Source organism: Triticum dicoccoides, chromosome 3A, assembly GCF_002162155.2.
Source record: "Triticum dicoccoides isolate Atlit2015 ecotype Zavitan chromosome 3A, WEW_v2.0, whole genome shotgun sequence".
Lineage (NCBI taxonomy): Eukaryota > Viridiplantae > Streptophyta > Magnoliopsida > Poales > Poaceae > Triticum > Triticum dicoccoides.
Genome location: NC_041384.1, coordinates 354,043,322 through 354,055,417, shown reverse-complemented (window position 1 = coordinate 354,055,417; position 12,096 = coordinate 354,043,322).

Below are 12,096 nucleotides of genomic sequence, written 5' to 3'. Positions count from 1 at the left end.
TATCATGATAGGACAAAGCACATTGATGTCAGATTTCATTATATTCGAGATGTTGTTGCTGAAGGCGATTTGAAGGTATGCAAGATAAGTACTCATGATAATCCAGCTGATATGATGACAAAGCCAGTTCCGACCAATAAGTTTGAGCTTTGCTCAGGCTTAGTTGGTATTTCTCACTAGTCCTATGGACTTTGACGCACAAGGTGTTTAAGCTGATTTGGATGGAGTTATTCACTTTCTTCGACTACTGGAGGGAATTTGGCTCAAGGTGGAGATTGTTAAATTGTGATCCAAACTCTAGTACCATATTGGACTAGACGTAGTACATACGGTGTGGGCCTTTTGCGTTGGTACCAACGCGTACAACTCGTTTACTTGTCCTACAAGGACTCCTATGTGTTGCCTCTCATATATACCCCATGTAGTCGCACCTCAGACGGCCTATCGTCTCGTGCTGGTAATACTCCTCCTCATAGTGATTGCGCCTTCGTGCGTCTGTGGTTTTCTCCCGCAAGGGTTTCCACGTAAAAATCCGTGTCTCTCGTGTCTCGTTTATTCTCGTTATTATCTAACAGTTTCCGCGGCCTCGCCGGTGCCGGTCGGACGCTGCTGCTACCACCTGCTTCCAAAGCTGCCCCGCAGCCTTCATCGAGCCATCGCCGGGTCAATCTCCTGCCTTGTAGCCTCACCATATTAATTTGATGGTCAAAAGGACCTAGAGACAGGGTCGGTGTACAGAGTTGTACGTCTACAAGATTGCCACTGCCGGATCAAGTCTCGGGAATTTTTTCGCCTACAGCCGTACATCAACAGGATGCTGCTCCCTACAAATATGTGGTTGTGGCAGCAACAGGAACTACACTGTACAGCCACACGTGCTCACACAAAAATTGCAAGGAAGGCCATGTGGGGCGGCAGCATACTGTCAAAAGCGGAAAGCCCGACGCTACATGGTGAACAATCAACAATGTCCACAAACCCCTTTTTCCCTACGTGGTAGCGAGGCACTCCTCTTACTACTACCGTCGCACCATGTACCAAACAAAGCGGTCTCAGATCAATACAACTTCTGTTAAGGCCAGCCACACAGGGGAATCTAATGACAAGGTATTCATGATAGCCGGGTTAACCAAGCATAGTCATGTGCTACTAGCTCATGTGGAGAAGCCAATCCAAGGTCACCCACTAATAATACTTCTCACGAGGGTACTACATGAGGACCATTAGTACCATGTACATTGAAAAAATCATCAGGACGCGCACCAAGCATTAGTGTCCGCGTTTGTCTGACAAAAATACCAGATGTTTATCAGTATTGAGCCGCCAGGGCTCTGCTGTATTGAGCCACCAGGGCTACGTTGAGCCGTCACTGCTGTGTTGAGCCGCCGGGGCCACGTTGAGCCGCCTCTGCTGTGTTAAGCCGCCGGGGTTATATTGAGTCGCCGGCCTGCCTGAGCCGTTTCTGTTGCGTTGAACGGATCATCTGTCATCCGGACAAATCAGGTGAAATCTATCTAAATTTATTTTTGTTGTTTTCATCAAAAAACAATTACTTGGTCTATGATATTTTTTCAGGACTATTATCCCGTACAAAAAGGTATCACAAAAGAGGCATGAGAAAATATTATTTTTTCACTAGCGCTCGTATTGCGCGACTCGCCCGTTCGCTCTCGTGGCCATTTCACGTGTCCACGCCGGTTTACAACGCCATGGCCGACTCCTCCGTCTCCTACCATGGCCGGCTCAACTGTGATTGATTTCAGCTTCACCATGGTAATCATCAACTCCGTGGTGGATAAATACTGGCCTGACATATCAGGTGAAATCCATCCAGTATATTTTTATTATATAGCTTTCTTTAAAAAAGAGCAATTACTCCGGCTTGCAAAGTTATCTAATGCAGGACCCTAAACCACCATATTGGTGCAAATTTAAAGGCCGTCAGAAAAATTTCCGGCTTAAAAAGAAGGATTCCAGTTTATAATCCGGCTCAAGGGAAAGCTATCTCCTGCAATGCTTTAAAGCTTTCAATATCCGGTTCAAAATCCCGGTTCAAGAAGAATTTATCTCTTGCAAAAAATTAAAAGTTGCCAAAGAGGATCTGCTGCCATGATGCGCGGTTCAAACATGGGTATCATGCCTTATTGGCTTATCATATTATTGATCACTTGGGGGCTTGGTCGTATTCGAACTATAGCTACACCTCTTGATTGGCGCAAGGCCACCAGAAAAATCACTTGGGGGCTTGGTCATATCTGAACCATAGCTACACCTCTTGATCGGTTTGAAACCACAAAAGGGATATCACTAGGGGGCTTGGTCATATTTGAACCATAGCTATACCTCTTGATCGGCGTAAGGCCAACATGAATTCACTTCGGGACCAAAGAGAGTGTTGCAAAAAGCACAAACTCAAACATGGGCACCCACTGAGCACAGCTCAAAAAGTTACTTGGGGGCTCTTTGTGCAAAGCAACAAAGAGTTTGAAAGGACCCTTGTAATTGTCTATCAAGCCACGGCTTGGAAGCCTGGTGTATTCACCTAAAACCCCGGGTTAACCTGCCTTCATCAAGTAAGCCACTCCTGTCCAGGTAATCCTGGTATGACCCGCCGAATGTTTGACAAGTCAATCTTATACAGACCCTGAACTTGTCAAAGTTAAAATGACGATTGGTTAATTGGAGGCCCATCTTAAAAGGCTTTGTTAAATGGTTTAACTCAGCGGCCTGGCAGCCCATGAAAAGCCTCGATTTGGAGCCTGGCAGCTCATAAAAAGCCTTGCATGCTCTTTTTGAGTTCTATTTGCCAAGTTTTTTCGCCTTTGTTGAGGTTCATAATATCTTCTCGTAAACCGGCGTCCTTGACCTGGCTTGGCTCTCAACTACAAGTTGTCACTACATGATCAGTTATAATCCGGCATTCATTAACCCGGTCTGGTTTTGACTAACAAGTCGCCAGTATCATAAGGAAAATCTGGTGTTTATTATATCCCGGTGTGGTTTATTATCATAATCCGGCAAATTAAGTAAGGAATTATCAATACTCAAGATTGGGGTTACCACCCTCACTACAAAAGTTGGTTAAACCAACGGGGTGATTCTATGTCACAGGTATCATCTATGTCATATTTGATTATCTTAAATTACAGCCTTGGTTATAAACCCTGGCTATATGTTTGGGCATTATGACCCGCCCACTGGGTTTTAAGAATTCCGGCTTACAATGAATGCGCATTAAGTTGCCATCGGCCAAGAGCCGCCGAGTATTTCAACTCCGGATTTATTTATCAACTCGTAAGGTATTCAAATCTTTAATAGCCAACATGGCTGGATTTTTATTATGGTTATCAATAACCACTATTATGATTCAGGTTTTCAAAGTCGCTTCAGTGCAATGGCTATTTTTTTTTAGTGGATATGATTTATTCTACAATTGAAGGAATAGTCCCGAGTCATTGCAGGCATATGACCCGGCACTTAGGGGCTACATTATTCAAGTTGGGATTACATCAAATACACAAGTCTCATGTCGCTGCAAGCATGCACCATGATACTTGGGGGCTAATGCAAAGTCATTGTTTGCTCACTTATTGAAGACCCGACTCATCACATCGTAATAAGCCGGCCCTTGGGGGCTACCAATTGCTCATGTCAACAATTCAAGGTACACAGATTTTCATTTATTATTGAAGGATCCACTGCTCAGTTGGTAAAGCACAAGGCTCTTAACCTTGTGGACATGTGTTCAAGCCCCATGACGGGGGTTACATCATATGATGTTATTTTCATTGAAGAATATATCAAGTCCCAGCTCAATATTATCTTATTGAGCCATCCCTTGGGGGCTACATATTGCTGCTCAAGTTTACATGATCTTATTTACAAAGTCTCTGCTCATTATTGCATAATAACCCGGCCCTTGGAGGTTAGCAATTTCAAGTCCCAGGTTGCTGCAAGCATGACAACCCGGCACTTGGGGGCTACATATGTGGAATACTCAGTTCTGGCTGGTGATTGAAATGAACAACCTGGATTTCTTCAAGATTGTGACATTCATATTGAAGCAAGTCTTAAGCTGTTGCTATGTTACCTTCTTGAGGGCTACAAGTGATAGGCATATAAGAGGTATATTTTCAAGCTTGATGTTAACTACAATTATGACCTGGTGCCATCAATATTTATAAACCGGTAATGATAAAACCGGCAAGTTCAAGTCTTTAACCGGCACAGTTTTACATTCTCAAACCGGCAAGTTCTACATTCTTAAACCGGCTGCAGATCAGATGAGTATTTCAAAGGCCAATATTTTTGTTAAGCATTGGGAGCTGAAGTCAAAGGAGTTATTCTTCACAATATTTATCTATGACAAACCAATGTCAGCAAATTGATTATGAAGCTGGTCTATTGACTCGGATTTTCTAGAAGGAAATGACAAGGATTTAAAGATGCTCAGGATCAGTTTAACATGGATAAATCCAAATTAAACTGGGGGCTAATGTCGGGGATATACCCCGCGGTATGACCCAGCTAGAGTTGTAAACCGGCTGGGACTTGGTAAACCGGCGGATTGTAAACCGGTGGAGAGTTAAGATAGAGAGTCAAGACAGATGGCTAAGACAGACGATAAACCGGCTGGTGTTAAACCGGTAGACAATGTTAAACCGGAAGACAATGTTAAACCGGCAGACAATGTTAAATCGGCAGAACAATGTTAAACCGGCAGACGTTAAGAAGCCCAGGAAGGGAAGTCAAAATAGTTTAAGTTAAAGCCTGAGTTGGACTCCACATGTAACCCGCCCCTTCAACATATATAAGGAGGGGCAGGGCTCCTCAAGGAGGGTGGAGCAAGAAACAATCTCTAGGGCTAGACACAACTAGAGGAGAGCCGGTTTACGGCGACTCCTTCGTGATGATAATGAGATCTAGCCTCAAACAACATGTAGGGTTGTTACGGATGATGTTTCCCGGGGCCCGAAGCTGTCTAAACCCTTGTCTTGTGTTGCGTCTCTCGATTCCGCTCAACCCCTCTCAAGCTACCACATAGATGCGTTGGCCTTGCGACTAAGTCCTCACACTAAGGACATCCGACGTGACAATTCCACAACAGATACCGAGTTCATATAGACTGAGGAATGTGAGGCTAGTTTTCAGGAGTTAAAGAAACGTTTGGTTACATCACCAGTGTTGATTTTGCCAGATCATACTAAAGATTATGATATGTATTGCGACACTTCACGTCGAGGACTTGGAGCAGTGCTTATGCAGGAAGGAAGAGTTGTTTCATACGCCTCACGACAGCTTAAGCCTCATGAGTTAAATTATGCTACGCATGATTTGGAGTTAGCAGCCGTAGTGCATGCATTGAAAACTTGGAGACACTTTCTTATTGGAAACCATTGTGAAGTGTACACGGATCACAAGAGCTTGAAGTATATTTTTACGCAGAAGGAGTTGAATCTCAGACAAAGGAGATGGTTGGAGCTCATCAAGGATTATGATATGAGATTGCATTATCACCCCGGAAAGGCTAACATAGTAGCCGATGCGCTGAGCCGTAAAAGTCATGTCAGCACCTTAATGACGGGAGATTTACCAAGCGAGTTAGTCGAAAATCTCCGAAAGCTATGCTTGGAAATAGTACCAAGAGGCTATGTAGTAGCATTGGATATTCAGTCTACTTTGATGGATAAGATCAGAGATGCCCAGAAGACTGACAAGGAGATTGCCTCTATAAAGGAGAAAATGAGCAAAGGAAAGATAAGGGATTTCGTGAAGATGAGCACGATACCTTATGGTTTGAAGACCGTGTTTATGTGCCTAATGATTCGGAGATCAGGAAGTTAATTCTGCAAGAGGCCCATGATTCACCATATTCGATTCACCCAGGGATTACCAAGATGTATTTGGATTTGAAGGATATTTTCTGGTGGACCGGAATGAAGAAGAATATTGCGGAGTATGTAGCAGTTTGTGATGTATGTCAGAGAGTAAAGGCAGAGCATCAGAAGCCAGCAAGATTGCTACAGCCATTGCCAATACCCGAATGGAAGTGGGATAAGTTAGGCATGGATTTTATTACAGGTTTACCCAGAACTCGTTCAGGCTATGACTCAATATGGGTTGTAGTCGATCGTTTGACAAAGGTAGCTCATTTCATTCCAGTGAAGACTACCTATACCAATGCAAAGTTGGCAAAGATATACATGACCAGAATCGTATGTCTGCATGGAGTTCCAAGGAGCATTTCATCAAATAGAGGAACCCAATTTACCTCAAAGTTCTAGAACCAGTTGCATGAAACTTTGGGTACCAGACTAGAGTTTAGTACATCTTTCCATCCGCAGACAGATGGACAGACCGAGAGAGTCAACCAGATTTTGGAGGATATGCTGAGAGCTTGTGCGCTAGATTATGGATCTAGTTGGGACGAGAATTTGCCATATGCGGAGTTCTCTTACAACATCAGTTATCAATCTAGTTTGAAGATGGCCCCTTTCGAAGCCTTGTACGGAAGGAGGTGCAAGACCCCATTGTCGTGGGATGAAGTTGGAGACCATCAATTATTTGGACCGGATCTGATTAAGGAGTCTGAACAGAAAGTGAAATTGATTCGCGATAGGCTCAAGGTAGCTCAATCCAGGCAGAAGAGCACTTTGGAGACAGTTTATCTTTGAGTATCTCCACTTCGAGGAGTTAAGCACTTTGGAGTTAAGGGAAAGTTAGCGCCACGTTTTGTAGGCCCATACAAAGTTTTGGAGCGTATGGGAGAAGTAGCCTATAAGTTGGAATTGCCTGAAGGATTGTCAGGAGTTCACGACGTGTTCCATGTTTCCCAGTTGAAAAGGTGCCACGCAGAGATGGCTGATATACCACTAAGAGATACAATGCCGCTGGAAGCGATTCAGTTGGACAGTGATTTGACCTATGAGGAGAAACCAGTTAAGATTCTACAGTATGCCAGTCGAGTCACCCGCAGCAAAGTTATCAAGTTTTGCAAAGTTCAGTGGAGCCACCACATGGAAGATGAAGCCACCTGGGAACGAGAGGAAGATTTGCTGAAGGACCACCCTCACCTATTTTCTAGCCAACCCGAATCTCGAGGGCGAGATTCATCTTAAGGGGGGTAGGTTTGTAACATCCCAAATTTTCAATTTGGAATGTTATACACTAGATCATCATTGCATATCATATTTCCTCGCATTTTGGTTGATCCTAGAAATTCTACGCAACTCAAGGACCCCCGGAGAGAGTTGGGGATTTCATTATTTTCATATTTGAGTTTTCTCAAATTTTGAAAATAGGATCATTTGATTTTATTTATTTTATCTTCAATTATTTCAATTACAAATACTATGAGAGAGGGAATAAAATGACTTTCCCAAAATAAAGAAATATTGAGGATTTAATAAAAAAATCAAATAAGATTTTATTTTGGTTTTATTTGCTATTTTATTTGAATTTAGGAAAAATTGCACGTTTTCAAAAATTGTTTTTAGAGCCAAAAAATGTTCATCCTGTTCTAAATATTTTATTTAGACGGAGAAAATTTGTTTTGCCATTTTTAGATTTTTATTTATTTTTCTAGAATTTTTTTTGGTCGCAGCGAAATTGTTTAAAAAAACGCGACCCCGCGCCCGACTAGGCCAAGGGCCGAGCCGCCCTTCGCCGCCTCTCGCCGGGTCGGGACAGGAGTCCCGACCAGTGCCGCCGCCGCCCGAGTGCGGGGAGGACTCCGCCTCCCGAGGCCGACCCCTCCCCTAAGTCGCCTCTCCCCGCCCCCTTTATAACCGCCGCCGCCCCCCTGCAGCCCACACCGCCGCCGCCGCCCCACGCCGCCCGTGCCGCCTGCCGCCGCCGCCGCGCTGCAGCCACCGCCTCGCGCTGCCTGCCGCCCCGCCGCCGCGTCGGAGCCGCCTCCCCGCCGCCCTGCACCACCCGCCACCGCCGGAGCCTCGCCGGAGCCCCGAGCCGAGGTAGCCGCCACCCGTTTTTTTAGAAAAAGCCGTTTTGGTTTTTTTTGAAAACCCTAGTTTTCATTTTTTTTAAATAGATCGGTTTTTCTCCGGTTTATTTTTTTAGCGAGCGTTCGCTCGTCCGTTCGTTTTAACGAACGTGTGCATCGTTTAGTTCCTGTTAACAAACGTTCGCTCATTAACCTGTTCTCTGGTTTATTTCTTTTTCTCGGATTAAAACCGCGGTTTTTCTGATCGCGATTTCTGATCCGATGTTCGTTTTAGTTTAACTTTTCGCTTGTTTGTCGGAATCAGGCGATTCAAGCGCCTGGAGTTTCGTCTCGAAACCTTCTTTCCGTTTAACCAACTCAAACAAGTTTTTGCCTCAGTAAAATTTGCCCTAGATTCAGATTAGTAAAAGAAGCTTGTTTCTTTTGCCGTTTGTCTTTCGTTGCTTCGTTCAGTTTGATTCTTTTTGCCAACCGGAGTTCTTAAGTTGAACTTTCTGGTTAGATATCTTATTCGAGTTTTACCTGTGCATTAGTTGAGTACTTATTGTATGCTTGTTTGTTTGCGACAGAGTACCCGTAGTGCGCCGCTTGCTACTTCGAATCTCTAGGTTTTGCGGATCATCAGCAAGGCAAGTAACACTTTGATCATACCTCCTACTACCCAGTTTTTATTGCATTAGATCAATCCTCACACATTGCATGATTAGGATCTAATTAAATTGTGGCTTTGGGAAGTAGTTGAGGTAGTACCTATTACCTGTCTATTATCAAACCTTTGGGAGTTACTTCTACGTTTGCTTATTATGCCATGCTATGCTAGTAGACGTGGATTGGGTGAGTGTATCCATGACAGATGTGAGATTGTTAAATTAATGGTTTATCTAAGGTGGCAACTTAAATACACAGCTGGGTGGATTGAGGCACCTGGGTATTCCAGCGATTGTTGTTCTCTTTTGGACCGCCACCCAGGCTCAAAGGGATCATGAGATTACTCATGCTAGAAACATCTGTGTGCAGCCAAAAGCTACTATGGGCTCTAGCATAGTTGACTAAGTTGTGCGAACTCTTACAGTGGTGGACTAGCAGATGTAGGGGAAAGTAGGTGTAACGGTCTACCCGATCGTAAGGTGCTAGCACTTCTGAAAGACTGTGTCTTGGTCATCCGTTTCTCAAACACCATGTAGTGCGAGAATCCCAACGGAGGAGATCGAGTCTTGTGGGGAAAAGTGCGCAAACCTCGGCAAAGTGTATAAACTAATCATGATTAGTCGTATCCCCGGTTATGGACATCTTGAGTATCTAGTACCTGGATTATCATGTGAATCTCATCATGTTACTCTAAAATTAATTTTGTTGGGTTTTGGTTAATGATGATGCTTAATTGGGATTGAGAATGCTGTCAACCATTCTCAATGTTTAGCAACTACCATGATAGTTAAATAAAATTTATTCCTTTGCAGTAGGGAAAATTGGCTTTACGCAAAACTGTAACCATAGAGCTTTCCACCAGCCAAATATGCATGTAGTATAGCCTTATTCTTTCATTACTCTCTATGTGTTACATTGCCAGCATATTCCATGTGCTGACCCGTTTCGGGCTACAACGTTAATGTTGCATACTTTTCAGACGACGACTAAGGTGCTTTTAGGTCGTGGTTCTATACTCAGTGATGCCGTTGGAGTTGATGGACTCACTTATCTTCCAAGCCTTCCGCTGTTATCGTTATTAGATGGCCTTAAGCCATATTTATTGTAATAAGTTCTCTTTTGAGACACTCGATGTAATAAGTGTGTGATTGCTACTCTGTTATAAATCCTTCAAGTACTGTGTGGTGTCAGCATTACTGATCCAGGGATGACACCTGAGCACAGAGATTGGACCGTTTGATGTCTGGTCGCTACAGTGAAAAAGAGGAGGTACGTGATACGATAAGTAAATGGACTCTGAAAAATCCGCAAAAATATTTTTTGTCAGTTTTAGAATATTTGAAAAATTAGGAAAATAAGAAACTACCAGGAAGGTGACCCTAGTGGGCACAAGACACCAGGGTGCGCCTGGCAAGCCAGGCACGCCCAGGTGGGTTGTGCCCACCTCGGGTACCTTCCGGACTCTGTTTTTCTCCCGTTTCCTTGTTTCCCAAGATAAAAAGTCTTTATCTATCCCCTAACCTATTGACTTCCATATCGCGGAGAAATCTTTTGTTTTCTTTTCTTGCTATTTTCCTAACAGATCCGAAAATATGTCATCCCAAGACTCGGAGGGTGAGAGCTATGTTGCTGATTATATCGCAAACCCTAAGGTTTATGGGGATGTGGAGCACTATAGCTGGACTTCAAAGAAAGAAGAAGACTATGATCCTAAATGGGAGGATGAGACAAGCTCATATGAGGACGAAGCCCCATTGCCTCAACTTGGGGATATGCACATTGAATTTAAGAAGTCAATCCTCCCCAACAAAGCAAAGCAGCCTAAGATCCAGTTTATCCCCTTTCGTCTTTTGCAGGAAAACAAGCAAGATTTATGCAAAAAGGTATTGGAGCTTGAGTAGGAGATCGGTGATTTAAAGGAGGAGAATTCCATCCTCAAGCGTAAGCTAAGGAAGAAAGACAAACCCTCCACTTTATCACCACCACCTCCTTCTTCATCACCAAAAGGAAATTGAGTATCGGGTATGGGCACTCCCCTTGGCTTGCACCAAGCTTGGGGGAGGTGTCCCGGTATCGTATCACCTCTACTATCTTTCGCCTTTATTTACTTTAGTTCGATCCATAGGTATCTTTTTCTTTAGATGAATAAAAGTTTAGTTTGATCCTTTCTTTTCAAGAGTTTTCTTAGTGATATATCTTTGTAATCGTGTGTGAGATATATAATAAAGTTTAGTTTGAGTTTTGCTTTCTTTACTTTCATGTTCAATAAAAAATAAAGGAATAAATGAAAAAGATCATATGCTAATCTTATGGTAAGTAATGACACCACGTAAGGAAAATTATAAGTAGAAAATTTTATTAGAGATTAACAAACAAAGCATTGGTCAATGATGTAATTAATGAAAGAATTAATAAGGGAAGAGAAGATTCACATGCAAATACACTATCTTGGAAATCTTTTGTGATTGAGCCCCCATCAAAATATTATATGCCAAAATTGTCGACGTTGGACAAGGAAGAAAATGTAATGATTTATGTTTGTTCATATTCACATAGAAGTTATATTGTCATAGATCCTTCAACATGTGGTGCTTGCCCCCGTCTTTGCTAGCCAAAAATTCCGCACCAAGTAGAGATACTACTTGTGCATCCAAAAACCCTTAAACCCAAATCTTATTTTCAAAAGTACACCATACCTACCAAAGGATTGAGTAAGATCCTTCTAGTAAAGTTGTCATCGGTGCAATAAGGCAATAGATATTGCTTCTAAAAGTGTTAGATCATTTAGCATAAGGGAAAATTGAGCGTTGTCGAACTTGTGAGGGAAAAGAATAAAAGCGACAGACTGCATAATAAAGGTTGCTATCACAAGGGGCAATATAATGTGACGTTCTTTTGCACTAAGGGATTGAGTATACAAACAACAAGCGCATGGAAACCTCTGATTCCCTCTGCTAGGGGCCTATCTTTTACTTTTATGTATTTACTTTCTTGCAAGAGTCAAAGCTTTTCTCTCTATTCCTTTTTATTTTTCTCTTTTGGCAAGCATCATATGGTGAGGAAAGATCTAGGCACATATATCCAGTTGGATGTGGGTAGCAAGAGTTATTATTGTTGACATCACCCTTGAGGTGAACACGTTGGGAGGCGAAATTATAAGCCCCTATCTTTCTATGTGTCAGGTTGAAACATTTTTCTCATGTGTATGCGGTGAGTCAGTGGTACACGTTGGTGCTATACAAACAGTTTTTAACCCCTTTCCGCGACGGCGTTCAGAACCGTCACCAAGTGAGTGACGGCGATAGGGGGTCCTTCCCACACGACCCAGGAACCATCGGGGATATTCCCTCCTAGCACACACGCTCGGAGAAATGAGGTCGTGTGCAACTAGCGAGCGCTCAAATACGGAAATACATACAATAGAGCTAAAAATACAATTATACATGCAGAATTGTTTCCAGTCGCAAGTACATCCCACACAGTCT